This window comes from Pristiophorus japonicus, chromosome 12, assembly GCF_044704955.1.
Source record: "Pristiophorus japonicus isolate sPriJap1 chromosome 12, sPriJap1.hap1, whole genome shotgun sequence".
Lineage (NCBI taxonomy): Eukaryota > Metazoa > Chordata > Chondrichthyes > Pristiophoridae > Pristiophorus > Pristiophorus japonicus.
This window is the reverse complement of record NC_091988.1, coordinates 13,636,216-13,658,669: the sequence shown is the minus strand read 5'-3', so window position 1 is coordinate 13,658,669 and position 22,454 is coordinate 13,636,216.

Below are 22,454 nucleotides of genomic sequence, written 5' to 3'. Positions count from 1 at the left end.
CTTGGGGATTAGGTTCGTCGAGTTGGTGTTCAAACTAGTTTCAACATTGATTTGAGGGAGGGGTCGTTGACTCCAGCAATTTAATCGAGCATCAAGTTATAAATTTGGGACCCAAACATTTGCGCCAAGTACGTGCACTCGCCCTAGCGGCAAAGTCGTTTATCCGGAATAGCCCGATCCCCGAGGGACCCGAATAATGGAGAGTTGCCTGTAAATCTCATTGCTCTCGGTGAGACCGTGCTGTATGCAAATTGGCTGCTGCATTTGCCCACACATTATTCATTAGCTGTCAAGGGTTTTTGGACATCCTGAGGGTGTGAAAGGAACTATTGCTTGTTATTGCTTTCTTATAACAGGTGATATTATCAAACAAATACAGCTAACTAAATGCATACAGGTTCCCCAGGTCTGTGCAGGCCTGTGATCCCAGCATGTGTTGGGGTGGGTCCCTGGGAGCCTGTGCCTCTAACCCTGTGAGCTCAGCAAGAAGTTCCCTGTTCTATTTTTTCTGGCAGGTGCCACTATAGTTGCATCTCGGTGCCTGCCATTGCAGAGGGGGTGCAGAAAATAGTGTAAGCAAGAGAGCGGGAGAGTTCGGGAGAATCCGAGAATGGAGAGTCCGGGAGAGTCCGAGAATGGAGAGTCCGGGAGAGTCCGAGAACGGAGAGTTCGGGGCAGTTCGGGAGTGGCCCTGACCTCGGTGAGTTCGGGAGGCCAGGAGTCTGTAAGGGGGTTTTTGCTCTGCCCATTTACGGGGGTCTTTGGTGGCTGATGGTGTATTGGGCCTCTCTGTCCCTTCTAGGGGACGGTCCAGCAGCTTATGGCTCGCAGACCACTAATCTGGCGGTTTCGAAGTGCCCTAGCCTCCCCCTATCTGGTTCTAAGCTCAGAAGTTTGGTGGATTATGAGCTTCCACAAGGGAAAACAAAACACTCAGAGACAAGTGGTACTTAGAACAAAAAAAAACGGGTAAGTCCAATTTATTAACCACGGTAAGTTTCCAACAAGGTCAAACTTCATCAAAACACATATCTGACCCACACTTATAAACTGTGAAAATCTATGGGAAGAAACGGACACAACAAAAACCTTACACAATTTTATCTTTACAAGACAGTTCCAACACCACCCCCAACCCCTTTTTACCTGACTGACCTAGGCTGACAGTTGGGAAAAGAAAACCCCAGGATAATACTTACGTTCTCTTTTGACAGTTATTTTTTTAGCCTTAGGGTGGTTGGTTTACGGGGTAGCTGGAGTGAATGTTGCCTCTCCCAGTTACTTCAGTCTCCGGTTCTTCAGCTGGTTGGCCTCGGAGCGTTGTTCGGTGTGCGGCTCAGCTTCTTGAGACGATGTTGGGTCTCTCGGTAGTTGGGTTGTATATTCTGCACACAAGTCGAGTCCAGGGCCCGTACGATGGTATGTTTCACAGCCGGTAACAGTCTGTCTCCGTTCTCTCTCGGTTTCTGTCTTGCTGCTCCTCGACTCCTTCTCCGACTGCCCCAGCTGCTTTCTCTCTGTTGTTTGTCTGTGGTTCTCTAGGTCCTGCTCCTCCAGCTGCTTTTCCTACTATATTCAAACTAGGCCGGGTAGTCCCCATTGGTTGAGGATTTCCCCACTTCAGGCCCGACTTGACCCCTGATTGGCCTGCCAGAATGCACCTTTCCCCCATTGGCCAGTGCCTCTGTCTCGCTTTTGAGCCAGACTCCACAATGTAATCAGAAGATGTCACAGGTAGGGGACTGCTCCTGGGCACGGCCAAGGGTGCCATCAGCCGGTCCAGGCAGCGGGCGGTCGAGGGGGTCGTTCAGCCTGACTGCCTGCCTCTCTTCCGCGCCTACATCCGGGCCAGGGTGTCCTTGGAGATGGAGCACACGGTGTCCACCGGTACGCTCGCGGCCTTCCGCGAGAGGTGGGCGCCGGAGGGACTGGAGTGCATTATCACCCCCGGCAACCAAATTTTAATTTGATTTTATGTTTTAAAGTTTAATTTGTTTTAATTGCCGGGTTTTAGTGTCCCCCTCCCCTTTTATAGGGGGCACTTGTAAATTATATGATTTTAATGCCCCAAAAAAAAAATCACAAAAAAAACACAAAAAAACCCAAAAAAAACAAAACAAAAAAGAGGGCAGTTAAAAGTGTCTGAAGTGTCCCCCAGATCGGGGGGGGCACTTGATTTAATGTTTCATTTTGTTTACCCTAAAAGAGTTGTCACAGGTAGGTGTGAGGACCGGGGTATTGTTTCAGTGCACATTGGTGCCTCAACATCTATTGGTCCATTGTAACGTCCCGGGAGTCAATTACCACAGTGATCTCTGGGCTATTGTCCATTGTCCATATTAATTAGGTAGATAATGGTCCACATTCATAATTTGATTAGGGGTGAGTCATATTTTCAAACTGGGCCAGGTAGTCCCCATTGGTTGAGGATTTCCCTGCTTCAGGCCCGGCTCGATCCCTGATTGGCCTGCCAGAATGCACTTTCCCCCCATTGGCCAGTGCCTCTGTCTCGCTTGTGAGCCAGACTCCACAATGTCTGTATCCGCTCACACGTTTCTCAGCCTGCCTGGTTTGAGGGTTTGACTTGGCCAAAAATGTTCTTTTAAAATACATAGAGTTAAAACAACAGTGCACTACTTGGCCAGAAATGTTCATTTTAAAATGTATAGGACGATCCCTTTTAGTTTACTTGTCCTTAGGGTGTTCCAATAAAATGCGGCCGTGGATTTTTGAACCTTACAGTCTGAGGACCAAGATAGCCAAAGGTAGGCGAGGAGTTCACTCCTGGCTCTTCACTCTCGGACTCTCCCAAAGTGGTTGGCTGTTTGATTGGTAAGTATCTCGTTTTTTTGCTTTTTCTTTTCAATTAGATTTTAAATTGGATAAGTTTAATTAGAGAGATGGCAGTGCAGCTCAGTCCCGTGGAGTGCACATCCTGCGGCATGTGGGAAGTCCTGGATGCTTCGCACGGCCTAGACAACCACGTGTGCAGGAGGTGTCTCCAGCTTCAACTACTCGAACTCCGCGTTTCGGAGCTTGAGAGGCGGCTGGGGTCAATAAGGTGCATTTGCGAGGCTGAGAGCTACGTGGATAGCACGTTTCAGGAGGTGGTCACCCCGCAGCTTAAAAGCATGCAGGCAGAAGGGCAGTGGGTGAACACCAGATGGAGGAAGAACACTAGGCAGGTAGTGCAGGAGTTCCCACCTGAATCATCTCGCTTTCCAATCTGTTATGTCTTGAATAAAGAGTCAGACTAGATACTGCAAGCTCAAAGTAAAGTGTGACCATAGTCCTTTATTAGAGATCTCAGAGTGCATCTCCATCCTGTGAGGCCTCCTTATATACAGGTGCTCCCAAAGGACTCCAGGGGATAAGCCCTCTGGTGGTTAGACATGGTATTTACAGGTTTACATACATAGCACAATCGTTATTCTCTTCTGAGCATCGGTGAGGGTGATGGTGCACCTGGGGAGTGCAGCCAGAGCCAAGTTCAAGGCACCACGGGTGGCTCAGCTGCACAGGGGGGAGGGACAAAGAATAAAAGAGCTGTAGTGTTACTGAATTCTATAGTTAGGGGAACAGACAAGCAGTTCTCCGGCTGTAGACGTGACTCGAGGATGGTATGGTGCCTCCCTGGTGCCAGGGTCAAAGATGTCACAGAACGGATGCAGGGCATTTTGGGGGGAAAGGGTAAATAGCTAGAGGTCGTGGTCCATATCGGGACCAACAACATAGGTAGAAAGAGGGATAAGGTCCTGCAGGCAGAATTTAGGGAGCTAGGAAGAAAATTAAAGGTAGGACCTCAAAGGTAGTAATCTCCGGGTTACTACCGGTGCCACGTGCTAATGAGTGTCAGAATAGAAGGATAGAGAGGATGAATGCGTGGCTGGAGAGTTGGTGTAGGAGGGAGGGCTTTAAATTCCTGAGGCATCGGGACCGCTTCTGGGGGAGATGGGACCTGTACAAACCGGGCGGGTTGCATCTCAACAGCGCGGGACCAATATCCTCGTGGGGAGTTTTGCTCGTGCTGTTGGGGAGAGTTTAAACTAGCTTGGAAGTGGGATGGGAACCTGTGAACAAATTCAATAGGGAAGGAAGTAAAGCTGAAGTTGGATAGCAAGAATTTAGAGGATTCAACTGAGTGGAAATCTAAAAAGTGGGGAGGGGTAATAAGGAAAGGGAATACACATTAAATGGTAGGACATTGAGAAGTGTAGAGGATCAAAGGGACCTGGGAGTGTATGTCCACAGATCCCTGAAGGTAGCAGGCCAGATGGATAAGGTGGTTAAGAAGGCATACGGAATGCTTGCCTTTATTAGCCGAGGCATAGAATATAAGAGCAGGGAGGTTATGCTCGAACTGTATAAAACACTGGTTAGGCCACAGCTGGAGGACTGCAGTTCCGGTCACCGCATTACAGGAAGGACGTGATTGCACTGGAGAAGGTACAGAGGAGATTTACGAGGATATTGCTGGGAGTGGAGAATCCTAGCTGTGAGGACAGATTGGATAGGCTGAGTTTGTTTTCCTTGGAACAGAGGAGGCTGAGGCGAGACCTCACTGAGGTGTATGCAATTATGAGGGGCCTGGATATAGCCTAGTTCTCTTAGCAGAGGGGTCAACAACCAGGGGGCATACATTTTAAGTAATTGGTAGAAGGTTTAGAGGGGATTTGAGGGGAAATTTCTTCATGCAGAGGGTGGTGGGGATCTGGAACTCACTGCCTGAAAGGTTGGTATAGGCAGAAAACAGCACCACGTTATTAAAAAGTGCTTGGACATGCACTTGAAGTGCCGTAACCTACAGGGTTACGGACCGAGAGTTGGAAAGTGGGATTAGGCTGGATAGCCTCTTGTTGGCCAGCGCGGACATGATAGGCTGAAATGGCCTCTTTCTGTGTTGTAAATTTCTTTGATTCTATGATTCAAAGCATAAGGAGAAGGTAATAGAGCACGGTAGCACTGGGGGAAATGAAAACCAGAGTGTGCCAGGGAGAGAATGTATAAACATACAGGTGAATCAGAAAGTGGGGTCAAAGCAGGAAAAAATGGTAAAAAGAGAAATGTAAAAGTTCTTTATCTAAATGCATGTAGCATTCGCAACAAAATAGATGAGTTGTCGGCACAAATGGATACAAATGGGTATGATCTGATGGCCATTACAGAGATGTGGTTGCAAGGTGACCAGGACTGGGAACTAAATATTCAGGGGAATTTGACAATTCGGAAGGACAGACAGAAAGGAAAAGGAGGTGGGATAGTTCTGTTAATAAAGGATGAGATCAGTGCGTTAGTGAGAAAAAATATTGGCTCAGAAGATCAAGATGTTGAATCAGTTTGGGTGGGAGATAAGGAATAATAAGGGGAAAAAGTCACTGGTGAGTGTAGTCCACAGGCCCCCTAACAGTAGCTACACTGTTGGATGGAGTATAAATCAATAAATAATGGAGGCTTGTAATAAAGGAACGACAATAATCATGGGCTATTTTAACCTTCATATTGATTGGACAAAGCAAATTGGCCAGGGTAGCCTTGAGGAAGAGTTCATAAAGTGTATCCGGGTAGTTTCCTTGAACAGTGCATTGTGGAACCAACCAGGGAGCAGGCTATCTTAGATCTGGTACTGTGTCATGAGACAGGATTAATAAGTGATCTCGTAGTAAAGGGTCCTCTAGAAATGAGTGATCATAACATGGTTAAATTTCAAATTCAGTTGGAAGGTGAGAAAGTTGGATCTCAAACCAGTGTCCTAAGCTTAAATAAAGGAGACTACAAAGGTATGAAGGCAGAGTTGGCTAAAGTGGACTGGGAAAATAGATTAAAGTATGGGACGGTTGATGAGCAGTGGCAGACATTTAAGGAGATATTTCATAACTCGCAACAAAAATATATCCCAATGAGAAGGAAAGACTGTAAGAGAAGGGAAACCCTCCGTGGCTAACTATGGAAATAAGGGATGGTATCAAATTGAAAACAAGGGCATACAATGTGGCCAAGACTAGTGGGAGGACAGAGGATTGGGAAACTTTTAAAAGCCAGCAAAGAACGACAAAAAAATGATAAAGAGAGGGAAGATAGATTATGAAAGTAAACTAGCATGAAATATAAAAACAGATAGTAAGAGTTTCTACAGGTGCATAAAAAGGACAAGAGTGGCTAAAGTAAATGTTGATCCCCTAGAGGATGGGACTGGGGAATTGATAATGGGGAACAGGGAAATGGCAGAGACTTTGAACAAATATTTTGTATTGGTCTTCACGGTAGAAGACACTAAAAACATCCCAATAGTGGATAATCAAGGGGCTGTAGGGAGGGAGGAACTTAATACAATCACTATCACTAATGAAGTAATACTCGGTAAAATAATGGGACTAAAGGCGGACAAGTCCCTTGGACCTGATGGCCTACATTCTAGGGTCTTAAAAGAAGTGGCTGCAGAGATCTACCAAAATTCCCTGGATTCTGGGGCGGTCCCAACGGATTGGAAAACCGCAAATGTAACACCTCTGTTTAAAAAAGAAGGCAGACAAAAAGCAGGAAACTATAGACCAGTTAGCTTAACAACCGTTGTTGGGAAAATGCTGGAGTCCATTATTAAGGAAGCAGTAACAGGACATTTGGAAAAGCATACTTCAATCAAGCAGAGTCAGCATGGATTTATGAAAGGGAAATCATGTTTGGCAAATTTGCTGGAATTCTTTGAGGATGTAATGAGCAGGGTGACTAAGGGGGAACCAGTGGATGTGGTGTATTTGGATTTCCAGAAGGCATTCGATAAGCTGCCACATAAGAGGTGATTGCACAAGATAAAAGTTCATGAGCTTGGGGGTAATATATTAGCATGGATTGAGGATTGGCTAACGAACAGAAAACAGAGAGTCGGGATAAATAGGTCATTTAGGTTGGGTGCCGCAGGAATCGGTGCTGGGTCCTCAACTATTTACAATCTATATTAATGACTTGGATGAAGGGACCGAGTGTAATGTAGTCAAGTTTGCTGATGATACAAAGATGGGTAGGAAAGTAACTTGTGAGAAGGACACAAAAAAATCTGCAAAGTGATATAGACAGGCTTAGTGAGTGGGCAAAAAAATTGCCAGATGGAGTATAATGTTTGAAAATGTGAGGTTATCCACTTTGGCAGAAAAAATAGTAAAGCAAATTATAATTTAAATGGAGTGCTGCAGCACAGAGGGACCTGGGGGTCCTTGTGCACGAAACACAAAAAGTTGGTATGCAGGTACAGCAAGTAATCAGGAAGGCAAATGGAATGTTGGCCTTTATTGCAAAGGGCATGGAGTATAAAAGCAGAGAAGTCCTGCTACAACTGTACAGGGTATTGGTGAGGCCACACCTAGAGGACTGCATACAGTTTTGGTCTCCGTATTTAAGGAAAGATATACTTGCATTGGAGGCTGTTCAGAAAAGGCTTACTAGGTTAATTCCGGAGATGAGGGGGTTGACTTATGAAGCTCGGTTGAGTAGTTTGGGCCTATACACATTGGAGTTCAAAAGAATGAGAGGTGATCTTATCGAAACATATAAGATAATGAGGGGGCTCGACAAGGTGGATGCAGAGAGGATATTTTCACTCATAGGGGAAAATAAAACTAGGGGACATAGTCTCAGAATAAGGGGCCGCCCATTTAAAACTGAGATGAGGAGGAATTTCTTCTCTCAGAGGGTTGTAAATCTATGGAATTCTCTTCCCCAGGGAGCTGTGGAGGCTGGGTCATTGAATATATTTAAGGCGGAGATAGACAGATTTTTGAGCGATAAGGGAATAAAGGGTTATGGGGAGCAGACAGGGAAGTGGAGCTGAGTCCATGATCAAATCAGCCATGATCGTATTAAATGGCAGAGCAGGCTCGAGGGGCCAAGTGGCCTACTCCTGCTCCTATTTCTTATGCTCTTATCTGGACTTGTGCTGGATTAACTATATAGAATTATCTCCAGTAATATGTCTCCATGTCCCTCTCCTGAATTGATTTGAGATGCTTGCAGGAATCAATTTGTTAATATTTTACTAGCCATAGCCTGCAGATGTCTTTGACTGGGGTAGAAAGGACCCCAGTCTATCTCCTCTCAGAGTCAGTTAATAGTATTTTGGATGGATTCTTTTGCTGTGGCTGCTGCATAGCTTGCAGAAACAAACGGATCTGTTTTTATTAAACATGCTACCTTTTATGGTAACAATTCATGTTCAGCTCTTAGCCTATTTCATTGACCTCAATATAGTCCTCCACAGTCCAAAACAATAACTGAATGTGAGCTGTAATATATTGTGAGTAGTGGCCAGACATTTTCATAATTTGAATAATCAGGAGACATTTAACTTATTATTTTCAATTCCTCATGAGATGGCGAGGAACAATAATACAAGGAGGTATTTATACTTGCTAAATGCAGGGACTGGAATATTGAGAAGGTAATTATTATGTGATATTGCATATACTTTGTGCTCTGCATGGTTTCATTAAAAACTGGAAAATCTTTTTCTGTATCCCTTTTTCTTTAAAAGACGAAATGTAAAGAAATATATCTGCTCTAAGGTAGATGCTACAGATGTTAGATGTGGTATTATAGGGGAAGGAAGATGTGAGGAAGGTTCATCCCTCTGCGCTTTCACGAGCCCTGTAATTTGTGGCTCAGTGTCCTCTTGGCACAAATCATAGGTATGTTGCTCTCTCACCCTCTCAGTTGCAGGTAATGAGAGCAGCACAGATCGGGGGACTGGAGAGGAAACAAAGGGATTGATACTTTCACCAAAAAGAGAAAGTTCCACCTTTTCCCTCCTAGTCCTGTCAAATAATTCGAATTATCCCCCTGAAATTAGGCGGAGGGCAATTTTCCCCTCTTGAAATTTTTATTTGTCTGTACTTTGGTATTTACATAAATTATTTTTTTTTTTTAACTTGTGGTTTCCTCCCCACAACATGGAGGTCTATACATGCTTTCAAAACTAGAATTACTTCTGTCGCACCAGGTGTCCATCAACATGCAGCTGTAACTTAAATTTATTGTTCAGCATCAGCAAATATGATCTCATGCCAAGCCTATGTCTCACCCCCCTGTGTGATGCATAAATACTGCCTAGTTTTGTCATTTTACTTCAACATTTCTCAGCAGTTTCTTTTCATTTTGTCACAGAGAGAGTCCATGCCTTTTGGGGTTCTTTTTTGTTGTTAATATTTACATTCATCCTACATTTGTAAGAAGAGAGAATTTCGTGAAAGAGAATAATGCATTAACTCTAAATAATATCACTTTGTGCACCTGGATTGTAAGTCTTCTTCCCAGCTTCACCTTCCTAGTACAGAGATGGTAAAGAAAAGATGTTTTAAGCTTGCACTGACAGCAGCATACTGATCTCATTTGAGAAGGCCGTGTTCAGTATTTTTGCCGTGGAGAATTTGCTTGATGGGAAGTATGAGCACTGAACTACACTTCAGCAATATGCATTAGGAGAGAGGTATAATATTTTGTAGTTTCCCAGCCTCTTCTAGCAAAAGTGTGTGGTGCCATCTTGCACGGCAAACGAGCCAAAGGTGGGCAGAGGAAACGTTACAAGGACACCCTCAAAGCCTCCCTGATAAAGTGCAACATCCCCACTGGCACCTGGGAGGCCCTGGCCAAAGACCGCCCTAAGTGGAGGAAGTGCATCCGGGCGGGCGCTGAGCACCTCGAGTCTCATCGCCGAGAGCATGCAGAAATCAAGCGCAGGCAGCGGAAAGAGCATGTGGCAAACCAGTCCCACCCTCCCCTTCCCTCAACGACTATCTGTCCCACCTGTGACCGAGTCTGTGGCACTCGTATTGGACTCATTTTAAAGTGGAAGCAAGTCTTCCTTGATTCCAAGGGACTGCCTACGATGATGATGCAACTGTCTTCCAATATACTGTGCATGCTGTTGGTCGACTCCTCCCCTGAACCACAGTGACACAACACTGTATGATACGGCCCTCACTACATGCACCAACACTTAATGGGCAGAACTTTCAGCTTCAGCAGGGGCCAATAATGGATCAGCTGCCCGTTATACACCTCACCTGAAGGGGGAGGGTGAACAGCCAGTTGTCGTGGTGCATATAGGTACTAACGATATAGGTAAAAAATGGGATGAGGTCCTACAAGCTGAATTTAGGGAGCTAGGAGTAAAATTAAAAAGTAGGACCTCAAAGGTAGTAATCTCAGGATTGATACCAGTGCCATGTGCTAGTCAGAGTATGAATCACAGGATAGCTCAGATGAATATGTGGCTTGAGGAGTGGTGCAGAAGGGAGGGATTCAAATTCCTGGGATATTGGAACCGGTTCTGGGGGAGGTGGGACCAGTACAAACCGGACGGTCTACACCTGGGCAAGACCGGAACCAATGTCCTAGGGGGAGTGTTTGCGAGTGCTGTGGGGGAGGGGTTAAACTAATATGGCAGGGGGATGGGAACCTATGCAGGGAGACAGAGGGAAGTAGAATGGGGGCAAAAGCAAAAGATAGAAAGAAGAAAAGTAAAAGTGGAGGGCAGAGAAACCCAAGGCAAAAATAAAAAAGGGCCACATTGCAGCAAAGTTCTAAAAGAGCTAAGCATGTTAAAAAGACAAGCCTGAAGGCTCTGTGCCTCAATGCTAGGAGTATTCATAATAAGGTGGACGAATTAACTGCACAGGCAGCAATTAATGAATATGATATAATTGGCATCAGGGAGACATGGCTCCAGGGTGACCAAGGCTGGGAACTCAACATCCAGGGATATTCAACATTCAGGAAGGATAGACAAAAAGGAAAAGGAGGTGGGGTGGCGTTGCTGGTTAAAGAGGAAATTAACGCAATAGTAAGGAAGGACATTAGTTTGGATAATGTGGAATCTGTATGGGTGGAGCTGCGGAATACCAAAGGGCAGAAAACGCTAGTGGGAGTTGTGTACAGACCACGAAACAATAGTAGTGAGGTTGGGGACAGCATCAAACAAGAAATTAGGGATGCGTGCAATAAAGGTACAGCAGTTATCACGGGCGATGTTAATCTACATATAGATTGGGCTAACCAAACTGGTAGCAATACGGTGGAGGAGGATTACCTGGAGTATATTAGGGATGGTTTTCTGGACCAATATGTCGAGGAACCAATTAGAGGGCTGGCCATCCTAGACTGGGTGATGTGTAATGAGAAAGGATGAATGAGACGTGAATTGGCTAGAATAGACTGGCAAATAATACTTAAAGGGTTGACGGTGGATAAGCAATGGCAAACAATTAAAGATCACATGAATGAACTTCAACAATCGTACATCCCTATCTGGAATAAAAATAAAACGGGGAAGGTAGCTCAACCGTGGCGAACAAGGGAAATTAAGGATAGTGTTAAATCCAAGGAAGAGGTATATAAATTGGCCAGAAAAAGCAGCAAACCCGAGGACTGGAAGAAATTTAGAATTCAGCAGAGGAGGACAAAAGGTTTAATTAGGAGGGGAAAATAGAGTATGAGAGGAAGCTTGCCGGGAATGTAAAAACTGACTGCAGAAGCTTCTATAGATATGTGAAGAGAAAAAGATTAGTGAAGACAAATGTAGGTCCCTTGCAGTCAGATTCAGGTGAATTTATAATGGGGAACAAAGAAATGGCAGACCAGTTGAACAAATACTTTGGTTCTGTCTTCACGAATGAAGACACAAATAACCGAGAGTCTAGTGAGAAGGAGGAACTGAAGGAAATCCTTATTAGGCGGGAAATTGTGTTAGGGAAATTGACGGGATTGAAGGTCGATAAATCCCTGGGGCCTGATAGTCTGCATCCCAGAGTAGTTAAGGAAGTGGCCCTAGAAATAGTGGATGCATTGGTGATCATTTTCCAACAGACTATCAACTCTGGATCAGTTCCGATGGACTGGAGGGTAGCTAATGTAACACCACTTTTTAATGAAAGGAGGGAAAGAGAAAGCGGGTAATTATAGACTGGTTAGCCTGACATTAGTAGTGGGGAAAATGTTGGAATCAATTATTAAAGATGAAATAGCAGCGCATTTGAAAAGCGGTGACAGGATTGGTCCAAGTCAGCGTAGATTTATGAAAGGGAAATCATGCTTGACAAATCTCCTAGAATTTTTTGAGGATGTAACTGGTAGAGTGGACAAGGGAGAACCAGTGGATGTGGTATATTTGGACTTTCAAAAGCTTTTGACAAGGTCCTACACGAGATTGGTGTGCAAAATTAAAGCACATAGTATTGGGGGTAATGTACTGAAGTGAGAAGGAGGAACTGAAGGACATTCTTATTAGGCAGGAAATTGTAATGAGGAAATTGATGGGATTGAAGGTCGATAAATCCCCAGGGCCTGATAGTCTGCATCCCAGAGTACTTAGGGAAGTGGCCCTAGAAAAGTGATCATTTTCCAACAATCTATCGACTCTGGAATGGCAGGCAGTGACTAGTGGGGTGCCGCAGGGCTCAGTGCTGGGACCCCAGCTATTTACAATATACATTAATGATTTGGATGAAGGAATTGAGTGTAATATCTCCAAGTTTGCAGATGACACTAAACTGGGTGGCGGTGTGAGCTGTGAGGGGGATGCTAAGAGGCTGCAGGGTGACTTGGACAGGTTAGGTGAGTGGGTAAATGCATGGCAGATGCAGTATAATGTGGATAAATGTGAGGTTATCCACTTTGGGGGCAAAAACGCAAAGACAGAATATTATCTGAACGGTGGCAGTTTAGGAAAATGAGTCCTGGGTGTCATGGTTCATCAGTCATGGAAAGTTGGCATGCAGGTACAGCAGGCGGTGAAGAAGGCAAATGGTAAGTTGGCCTTCATAGCTAGAGGATTTGAGTATAGGAGCAGGGAGGTCTTACTGCAGTTGTACAGGGCCTTGGTGAGGCCTCACCTGGAATATTGTGTTCAGTTTTGGTCTCCTAATCTGAGGAAGGACATTCTTGCTATTGAGGGAGTGCAGCAAAGGTTCTCCAGACTGATTCCCGGGATGGCTGGAGTGACATATGAAGAAAGACTGGATTGACTGGGCCTTTATTCACTGGAGTTTAGAAGGATGAGAAGGGATCTCATAGAAACATATAAAATTCTGACAGGACTGGACATGTTAGATGCAGGAAGAATGTTCCCAATGTTGGGGAAGTCCAGAACCAGGGAACACAGTCTAAGGATAAGGGGTGAGCCATTTAGGACTGAGATGAGGAGAAACTTCTTCACTCAGAGAATTGTTAACCTGTGGAATTCCCTATAGCACAGAGGTGTTGATGCCAGTTCATTGGATATATTCAAGAGGGAGTTAGATATGGCCCTTCTGGCTAAAGGGATCAAGGGGTATGGATAGAAAGCAGGAAAGGGGTACTGAGGTGAATGATCAGCCATGATCTTATTGAATGGTGGTGCAGGCTTGAAGGGCCGAATGGCCTACTCCTGCACCTATTTTCTATGTTTCTTTCCGTTTTCTTCATTAATGACAGCAGAAACAGGGCAGTAAGTCAAATCATTCAATTTTAATGGACCCACCGCCCCATTCCCACTGAGTGAGGTGGGTTAAAATCCATGCCCAGGGGGGTGTGTTTGCTGCCAAGATCCCATGTTTACAGACCATGCCATTGCTACATGGCTGTGTCACAGGTATCTTTGTACCTTCACTACAGAAACAGTAATGGCCCCGCAATGTCATCTACTGCAGGCTAATTTACAGAGATAGCTCTTTCTATAGCTGTGAAGGTCACGACAATAAGACTCTATAGAACAGGGCACTGATTCCCTTCTGAACTGTGTACAGTGGGATACCAATCTCTTGGCCATAGAGTTGACCTCTGGGTGTAGGCTTGTAGCATGGTAAATCTTTCTGTGTCCTCTCTTGCCACTTTCGCTTGCTCCTACTCACTTGTGACTTGTGAGTCTCCTCAAACCCAACAATTACATTCTCGAAGGTGCTGGACTTCGAGCTGATGTTTGGGACAGTTGGAAGGCTGGCCAAAGCATTGCTGTCAAATGCCAGGGTTGGTGGTAGCGCTTTCTCTGGACTCCAACCGAAAAAGTGAGAACAGAAATAAGATTGACATAGCATTCATCAAAGGGTTTTCAAGATAGGTAAGATCATAAGCCTTGTGTGTCATGCAGCAATGACCTTGCTGTGACGAATTAGAAAGGGGGTTGGTGTATGAAGGCTGATAATAAATGCAGTGTACTTGCTGGGTGGTGAGACCATGCTTCCAAACCTTCCCTTCCTAACGTCCTCTACACGTTCATTCTCAAAAGGTGCAGGACCTTGACCCCGAACTTGGTGGAGTCACCGCCCGCTGCCACCGACTGCCGCTGGGTTTTGTGGGTGGTCTCCCCTTGGTGCCAGTTTCATGGAGGGCTTCTGCCGGCGAGGAGGGAAGACCGCTGAGAACCGCCCGCTGACGTCCGCTGACGCGCAACTGACGTAAGTGTCCTCCCGCCCGCCGAGCTGCCAGTTTGCTCCGGGCGGGAGTCGGCATCAGCAGCGGGAAGGACTGTTGGCTGGAGGCAGGTCTAACCCCAGCGGTGAGTATGAATAAAATAAAGGTTAGTAAACTTCTTTTATTTGATTTTTACAGTGGTTCAGGTGGATGGGGGTCCCCTGAAGGTTTTTCAGTGGGTTTCTTTTGTGTAAATTTTTATTTTTATCTGTTCCCCCCTCCTTGTGCCCAACTCAATCCTCGGCAGTATTTTGCCGAGGATTGCATTTGCGCCGAGGTCGGGAGCTCCCGCCCACTGCCGCCCAGATTCAGGGCGGAAGTCGTTTTTTTGCCGCCGGGCAGTCTTTGCAGGAATTTTAACGAAACTCTCGGCCAAAGTGCCACCAGGTCTCTCAGTAGTCCTTCGGGCGGGCACTTGGGAGGAACTTGGCTTCCACCAAGTTCGGGCCCACATATCTCAGACTCTGATAGCTGTTTCGGTATGTCTGACCCACCAGCTATCCTGCTTCTCTCCTGATGGTCTTAAGCAACCTTGGCCTGTAAGTAGCGTGCATTAATGAAGATGTTATGTAAAGGGGAGCTTGGGGGTGTGGGTTCGAATCCACACTCCCCTGAGGTTCTGTACGTGCGATTTATGAGGACGGGTGAGTAACGAGGCACCAGACACAGTGGGTAAGAGTACAAAATGGCTAATGTTCTTTATTTAGAATAGTAAACACAAAGATAGAGGGCATAGGAAGAGGTCGTAAGTAGCAGTAATGGCACAATCTCACTCAACAACACGAAAAATTCTCGCAACAGGGAAGGGGAAGATAAGAGGTTGAAACATTCCACCCACACACAACCCCATCTCCCACTTCCACTCTTCTTACCAATTCCTATCCTAAATTGAGTCTGTGAGGGGGTTTGGGCTGTACTCACAATCCTATCAACTCTGGGATTCTGGGGGCACTTATTTCAGCTCGGGGTCCCTCTGGGGTGCGTTTTACGTTGTTGGTCGGTTCGGTTTTCCTCCTCGATGTTGCGGCGGTTTCTTCTATTTGCCTCTTGGTTGGCTCCTTCTTAACTCAACTCTACAACTCAATGCGAAAGCTGACATCAACCTCCAACCTCCAACCCCCAGCCTCCAAAACCTCCAACCCCTTTGTATGTTTTTGCAGCTTTTCTTATAGTCCGTTCATCTTCGTGCCAAAACTGCATGCCATTGTCTTGGGTCTTCCTTGAATAAAATGGGGTGTGAATGGCAGTTCGATGTGTGTCGATCTGTCTGGAATGGGAGATTAGCCACACCTTCTGTATCCTGTCGCTCGCTGATGGGGTGAATTAAGATGATTGTCCACTATCTGCCACTCTGTCTGGGCTGGCCAAAATGATTGCATCAGACCTGGGGCCTTTGTTTAATTGTTCAAACTGATACCCATTGTGTTGCCTTGTGTATTACTGGGGAGATTTTGCCTGGACATGTTGCCTCTTCTGCGCGGGTTTTACACGAAAAGCTGGAGAAATGTCCTTTTAAAATATAAAGTTGCCTTGTATCCATTTTCCTGGAAGAACCGAATGTACACTCTTCCCCCTTACGGTAGCTGGCTCATCCCCCGTCCAGTTCCGTGCCCCTGCAACACTGTTTGTTACTGTACAGGGTGGCCAGAGTCCCATCATTCTCCGCGGTTTACAGGCTGTTGGCTGCAGTTGGTCATTTTAAACTTGCCATCTTCCCATTCTCCCTGCCACATGTCTCCGTGGTTGGTTTTGCAGAACCTTACAGTTAGCAAATTCTTAAGCAGACCAAACAACGCTCATGTCTTAACTATTGCCCTCCATGTGCTGATTCTTTTCACATTAACCTGCATATTTCTCTTGACATCTTTTCTAGGTGATCTGTGAAATAGAATGTGCGAGGTATTGTCACCCCTCAGTGTAACTATGCCATTCTGTTTGTGTTGACTGAAGGAGTGTTGCAAAGAGGGGGGTCAATCATCATCATCATCATAGGCAGTCCCTCGGAATCGAGGAAGACTTGCTTCCACTCTTAAAATGAGTCCTTAGGTGGCTGAACAGTCTAATACGAGAACCGCAGTCTCTGTCACAGGTGGGACAGACAGTCGTTGAGGGAAGGGGTGAGTGGGACAAGTTTGCCGGATGCTCCTTCCGCTGCCTGCGCTTGATTTCTGCATGCTCTCGGCGATGAGACTCGAGGTGCTCAGCGCCCTCCCGGATGCTCTTCCTCCACTTAGGGAGGACTTTGGCCAGGGACTCCCAGGTGTCAGTGGGGATGTCGCACTTTTTCAGGGAGGCTTTCAGGGTGTCCTTGTAACATAGAAACATAGAAAATAGGTGCAGGAGTAGGCCATTCGGCCCTTCGTACCTGCACCACCATTCAATATGATCATGGCTAATAATTTTTGCAACTTTAGTATCCCATTCCTGCTTTCTCTCCATACCCCTTGATCCCTTTAGGCATAAGGGCCACATCTAACTCCCTTTTGAATATATCTAATGAACTGGCCTCAACAACGTTCTGTGGTAGAGAATTCCGCAGGTTCACAATTCTCTGAGTGAAGAAGTTTCTCCTCATCTCGGTCCTAAATGGCTTACCCCTTACCCTTAGACTGTGAGCCCTGGTTCTGGACTTCCCCAACATTGGGAACATTCTTCCTGCAAACAACCTGCCCAATCCCGTCAGAATTTTATTTGTTTCTATGAGATCCCCTCTCATTTTTCCAAATTACAGTGAATATAAGCCTCGTTGATCCAGTCTTTCTTCATATGTCAGTCCTGCTATCCCGGGAATCAGTCTGGAGAACCTTTGCTGCACTCCTTCAATAGCAAGCACGTCCTTCTTCAGATTAGGAGACCAAAACTGTACACAATATTCAAGGTGTGGCCTCAGCAAGCCCCTGTACAACTGCAGTAAGACCTCCCTGCTCCTATACTCAAATCCTCTCGCTATGAAGGCCAACATGCCATTTGCTTTCTTCACCGCCTGCTGTACCTGCATGCCAACTTTCAATGACTGATGTACCATGACACCCAGGTCTCATTGCACCTCCTCTTTTCCTAATCTGTCACCTTTCAGATAATATTCTGCCTTCCTGTTTTTGCCACCAAAGTGGATAACCTCACATTTATCTACATTATACTGCATCTGCCATGCATTTGCCCACTCACCTAACCTGTCCAAGTCACCCTGCAGCCTCTTAGCATCCTCCTCACAGCTCACACTGTCACCCAGCTTAGTGTCATCTGCAAACTTGGAGATATTACATTCAATTCCTTTGTCTAAATCATTAATGTATATTGTAAATAACTGGGGTCCCAGCACAGAACCTTGCGGTACCCCACTAGTCACTTCCTGCCATTCTGAAAAGGACCCGTTTATTCCTACTCTTTGCTTCATGTCTGCCAACCAGTTCTCTATCCACGTCAATACATTACCCCCAATACCACGTGCTTTAATTTTGCACACCAATCTCTTGTGTGGGACCTTGTAAAAAGCCTTCCTCTGCCCATCCTTGGCTCACTTGCCATGAAGGAGCTCCGAGTAGAGCGCTTGCTTCGGGAGTCTCGTGTCTGGCATGCAAACGATGTGGCCTGCCCAGCGGACATTGTGCATGTCCTGTAACTTATTTCCCTTAGATGCGTAGAAGGTGAACATTTACATTGGGTCCATACTTTGTATGAAGGAAGCCTATGTATTTAGACAAAGACGACGCCGACACTTACCTTGGAATTCCTCCTGATGCCACTGAACTTTTTCCCGATTTGCTCCCAAGTATGGCAGACCGGAGAGGCTCAGCGAGCTCCATTCATGCAGTTTGCACCTGGGATTTTACAGGTGGATAGGCTACAGCACTAAACAGGACAACCCTCCTTTGCTTTATCTCCAATGAGCCGTTACTGAAAGCAGGAATCTTTGGTCTCATCCCACACATGATGAAGCTCTCTGGATTGACTAGGCTTATATTCACTGGAATTTCGAAGAATGAGGGGGGATTTCATAGAAACTTGTAAAATTCTGATGGGATTGGACAGGTTAGATGCAGGAAGAATGTTCCCAATGTTGGGGAAGTCCAGAACCAGGGGTCACAGTCTAAGGATAAGTGGGAAGCCATTTAGGACCGAGATGAGGAGAAACTTCTTCACTCACAGAATTGTGAACCTGTGGAATTCTCTACCGCAGAAAGTTGTTGAGGCCAGTTCGTGAGATATATTCAAAAGAGAGTTAGATGTGGCCCTTATGGCTAAAGGGATCAAGGGGTATGGAGAGAAAGCAGGAATGGCGTACTGAAGTTGCATGATCAGCCATGATCATATTGAATGGTGGTGCAGGCTCGAAGGGCCGAATGGCCTACTCCTGCACCTATTTTCTTTGTTTCTATATTTCCCTCCAATTGTCATCCTTTAAATGGCAAACTGTAGCCATTTAACATCTTCCAGGTTACTCAATTTCCTAACTTGCAGCCAACCAGCTTCCAGGCCTGGTTCCATGTTTTCCCATGCATGGGGAATCTACTGAAATGAAGGAGAGGGGGATCCCTCTTAATATTTGATGTCACCAGAATTGGTGTGCCATTGTCATGGGCGAGCACAGCCCTGATTTTGAGAGACTCAGAAGCTCAGGGCATTGTTATTGATCTGTCAGCTGCTCCCATCTGTTGTTCCCCAGTTCAACAGTGGTAGGATGGAGGTGGGGGAGGGAAGAGGGCTGAGACTGATGAACTAAATGGGCAGAAAATAATAAAAATTATAAAAGACCAGGGAGGATCCACTGGGAATGTAGAACAAATTAATTAGTGAAGTGTTTCTCTTTTTAAACTCCAATCAAACATCAGCTGTTTAATTTACAGTATATTTATTGGTATATAGAATGGTTCATTTATTTTACAGATTAAATATCTGAATTGCTCAATTTCAGACTATTTTCAGTGACCACAATTGACTCTTTATGGTCAAAAGTAATATTTGATATTATTATCTGTAATATGATTTATTTAAAAAAAGAGCAGAATACTCTGTTATATTTTAATTCACTTATTTCACTTATTCCTTCCCCTATTTTAATCGCTGCACCACAAACCATTCCTGTGCTATCCAAGAACATTGCCAGACAACTTGCTGCAAGGCTTCTCATTCTCTACGTAACTGGACCCTGGAAGTTAATGAAAACAGACTCTCTGATTTTTGCTTCCAACCACTAGCTATTCCCAAGCCTCTCTGATCGGTCAATCAAGATCAATAATTTAGTAATTGCGGAATCACTAGCGCCAATTCTCATCCTATCACTCACCGCATACATAGGGCCTTGGTGTATTGCATCAATATGTTGCACTGTTGACCACTCATGAATGGTATCATAGAATCATAGAATGGTTACAGCACATTCTGCCCATCGAGCCTGTGCCATCCTGCTTCTGCCTGATGGTCATAAGCCTGTAAGTAGCCGCATTAATGAAGATGTTAGCAAATTCCTAAGCAGACAAAACAACGCTTGCATCAGTTTTATTTTATTTTTAAAGACAAGCATTTAAGATGGGTGGGAATAACCAAGGCCAAATTTAGTCAGTAAGTTCATTTTTCAGGAAGTCATTTTGGCACTGATTACATTTGTTTCAACTTATTTGTGTTTTACTTGTTAGCATAACCCTTGTAAATGGTCCACTTGTTAGCAGTTTGCGAAGTGATGTATTAGGGAGAATAGTGTTTTTCCTTCATGTAGTAACATTTTTCTTCCAACAGATCTCACTAGTGCACTTTAGTGACAGAAAACCAATACTACACAAATAAAAATCTAATTATTATTCCTTCTATGTCAAGCTACCTAAAGATTGCTGACAACTAACAGAAATCAGACAAGGTTCATGTTCGTACATCAACTACTTAAAATGCACATTAATAACTGGCAGATCTGAAAATGAAAAAGTATAATTTGTAATGAAAACCTCTTAAACTTGTTAAATTCAAAAATGAAAATACCACTAGACTATACAGGGCAGTTATATCCACTGACACGATTACCACATAAAACAATTACATTAAACAATAAAACAATTATGTGCACTTTTATTTTAAATACAGGTTGCATATTTTTTTATAAGGGTTGCATTTATCAAAGCCTGAATTAGAAAAGGCTGGAGTGATAATTAATAATCAGAGTTTAATGTACATTTTTGACCATGGGATTTAGAAATTGGTTTCTTGATTGATATATTGTTATAAGTCGAATGCCGCAAAACATGTAAACGAAGAAAATCCCATATAATAATTTCTAATTGTAAGCGTACCATTCGTTTTGTTGTATGGTTTCAGTATTTGATACCTATGAAAGATGTAGGGCCTGTGATAAATACTAATGCAACACGGGCACATCAAGCATCTGTACTCCCAACTCTTTGATATCAGTCTGTAGGGTTTTTGACATTTGTTTGCCAGTCACAGGTTTATTTTCTTTCATGAAAGGAGCTCAAACTTGACACATCAAAGTACTTGTCTGTACAATATGCCACTGAGCAATACATCAAACATTCAAAGGGATGAAGCTTCAAACCAGAACTTCTTATATAAGACTACATTGGCTGTAATGAATAGACCTTTCTAATGTGGAAAAATAAGCAGCTGCTAGATATTGAGATTTTATTGCTGCAATCAAACACTGCACCAACTAGTCAAGCTTTGCCGAGGAGTCAGATGAAATAAGGATATACCGAGGCCGAGAATAGAATGTTGTGCATTAGTAATGCACTGGGTTTCAAGGCTTTCAGCGTGGACATTATGCCCAGCCTCTGGGGAAATACCAATGGTGCTGAGGATATGTACATCAGGCACATGCGAGACTCATTAGGACCCTGAAGATTATATAAATCGCCTGATAAGCATTTAGGGAAGAGTGACCATAATATGATAGAATTTTATGTTAAGTTTGAAAGTGATTTAGTTAAATCTGAAACTAGGGTCTTAAATCTAAACAAAGCAAACTACATAGGTATAAGGGGCGAGTTGGCTAAGGTAGATTGGGAAACTACATTAAAAGGTATGCTGGTAGACGAGCAATGGCCAGCATTTAAAGAATTAATACATAATTTACAACAAATATACATTCCTTTAAGGCACAAAAACTACACAGGAAAACTGGTCCAACTGTGGCTAACAAGAGAACTTAAAGGTAGTATTAGATCAAAGGAAGAGGCTTATAATGTTACCAAAAAGAATAGTGAGCCTGAGGATTGGGAGGATTTTAGAATTCAGCAAGGGAGGACCAAGAAATTGATGAAGAAAGGGAAAATAGAATATGCGAGTAAACTAGCGAAAGACTTAAAAGCAGATGGTAAAAGCTTCTATGGGTATGTAAAAAGGAAAAGATTAGCAAAAGTAAACATGGGTCCCTTACAGGCTGAGACAGGAGAAATTATATTGGACAATAAGGAAATGGCAGATAAATTAAACAAATACTTTATGTCTGTCTTCACGGAAGAAGACGCAAAATAAACCTCCTGGAAATAGTGGAAAACCAAGAGTCTGGTGAGAATGAGGATCTGAAAGAAATTAGTATCAGTAAAAAAATAGTACTGGTGTATTTAATGGGACTGAAAGCCAATAAATCCCCTGGATTTGATGGCCTACATCCTAGGGTTTTGAAAGAGGTGGCTATGGAGATAGTGGATGCATTGGTTGTCACCTTTCAAAATTCCATAGATTTTAGAACGGTTCCTGCAGATTGGAAGGTAGCAGATGTAACCCCGCTATTTAAGAAAGGAGGGAGAGAGAAAACGGGAAACTATAGACCAGTTAGCCTGACATCAGTTGCAGGGAAAATGCTCGAATCTATTATTAAGGACGTGGTAACATGGCACTTAGAAAATAATAATCGGATTGGGCAGAGTCAACACGGATTTATGAAAGGGAAATCATGTTTGCCAAATTTGTTTTTTAAGGTTATAGATAAGGGGAAACCAGTGGATGTGGTTTTTCAGAAGGCATTCGACAAGAGGTTATTAAACAAAATTAGGACTCATGGGATTGGGGGTAAT